A 1925-nucleotide genomic window follows, 5' to 3' on the forward strand; every position below is an offset into this window, starting at 1 on the left:
ATAGATAGATAGATAGATAGATAGATAGATAGATAGATAGATAGATAGATATAGATACAGATATATCTGAAATGAAAAATTCCCTGCACGAGGAAATTTAACACCAGTTTAAACAGTGCAGAAGACTCGCAAACTTGGGAACACAGCGATAAAAGCTCTTCAGCAGGCATGTAGGACAGAGAGAGGAGAGACAGGAGGGAAATGTCTGAAGAAAGAAACTCACACAATGAAGAAAGACAGTCTCCGTGCAGAAACAGAAAGACGCAGGATAATGAAATCGCTGACAACCAGTGACAGAATCTGAAAAGCAGGCTGGAGAAAAGATACATGACAGCAATTGACTTGTCAGAAACTATGGAAGACAAATGACCGTTTTATAAAACCTCAACCCAAAAGGCAGGAAAAGAGAAAAAAGATGCTTCAGATAGGACATAAAATCACAAACCATAAAAGAAAATACTGATAAATTGGACTTGATCAAAATTGAAACTTCTGTTTCTTAAAAGGTAATGTAAGAAAATGAAAAATCATGCCACAGAGAAAATATTTGCAAAACATATATTTGATTAAAAAATGGTATCCAGAATTTTAAAAACAAAACAAAACAAAACAAAAAAACTTACAACTCAATAAGACGTGATTTGGAGGGAAAAATTAATGGGCAAAAGATTTGAATTAGACACTTCTCCAAAGAGATGATTATAGTTCCAAAGATACAAACATGGCAAATAAGGACGTGAAAAGATGCTGACCATCATTTAGCAAAGGAAATGGAAATTAAAACCACGATGAGCTATTACACACTGCACACCCATGAGAATACTCAGAAATTTAAAGACAATTTCAGGAACTGGCAAAGATGCAGAGCCACTGGAACTCACACACCCAGGGCAGAACAGAAAATATTATAAAATTAAATGCTACACATAAAATTTGTATCAAGGCCTAATCACTAATTTTATCCCATCTTAATTTCCATAGAAGTCTGTGAACTTCTTTCCCTAGAAAGGAATAGCAATAATTAGTGGGATTATCCCTAGGTGCTCATCAGAATTTTATGAGATTCTTTCTCAATCCCCCTCTCAAGAGCCGGATCTAAAAAGTAGATATTTCACCATTATTCTATAACTAGTTGTAGAAAAGTGGGATCGAGTGACCTCTAGCTGAATGAATGAAAATACACCCATGTATACAGCGGGCATAATAACAGAATAAGAAACTGTGAGAAAAAATCTAAAGACTCTCAAATAAACCACTCGAATCAATGTATAGAACACCGCCGCCAGCCATAAATTCAAGGTCGCACTAAGGGCAGACCAGGATAGGACATGGTGACTTAACCAACACAGAAGACAGCCCTGTCTCCATGTCGGTGTTGACACCACCAAGGTCAAGGCCACGTCCCTCCAGGGTTTTCCCTGTAATGTCACCTGAGATGATCAACGCTTCGCAACAGAGGCAACATTTTAAATGCCAGGGGTCCCCAACCCCCGGGCCGTGGACCAGTACCTGGCCTGTTAGGAACCGGGCCGCAGAGCAGGAGGTGAGTGGCTGGCGGGCGAGCGAAGCCCCGTCTGCATCTGCAGCCGCTCCCCAGCGCCGGCATCACCGCCTCGGCTCTGCCTCAGGTCATCGGGCACTAGATTCTCGTGGGAGCACCGGTCCCTGGTTGGGCTGCTCTATGTAACTTAAATGCATTACGCCTATTCGCTGATAAGTGATAACGTGAATAAAAACATAAGCTTAGATTTAAAAGAAGATGAAATCTGAAAAAATATCACACTATAAAAAGGAACAAAGAAGGTATAAACCTTCCTTCCCCAGCTACTTGCCATTCTCGCGACAATCCAGCAAGTCGTAAGGGAACATACGAAATCTGAACTCCACGATAAAGTGGAGATTCAACCGGAAAGCCAATTCGATTT

General features: G+C 40.5%; 1 protein-coding gene across 1 annotated transcript in view; it reads right to left on the reverse strand.

Moving 5' to 3' along the window:
- The window catches only part of SHCBP1 (SHC binding and spindle associated 1), a 33852-nt gene that overhangs the window by 12595 nt on the left and 19332 nt on the right, over positions 1-1925 (reverse strand). The gene's annotated exons all lie outside the window — the stretch shown is intronic.

Source organism: Pteropus vampyrus, unplaced genomic scaffold (genome assembly GCF_000151845.1).
Source record: "Pteropus vampyrus isolate Shadow unplaced genomic scaffold, Pvam_2.0 Scaffold228, whole genome shotgun sequence".
NCBI classification, from domain to species: Eukaryota; Metazoa; Chordata; class Mammalia; order Chiroptera; family Pteropodidae; genus Pteropus; species Pteropus vampyrus.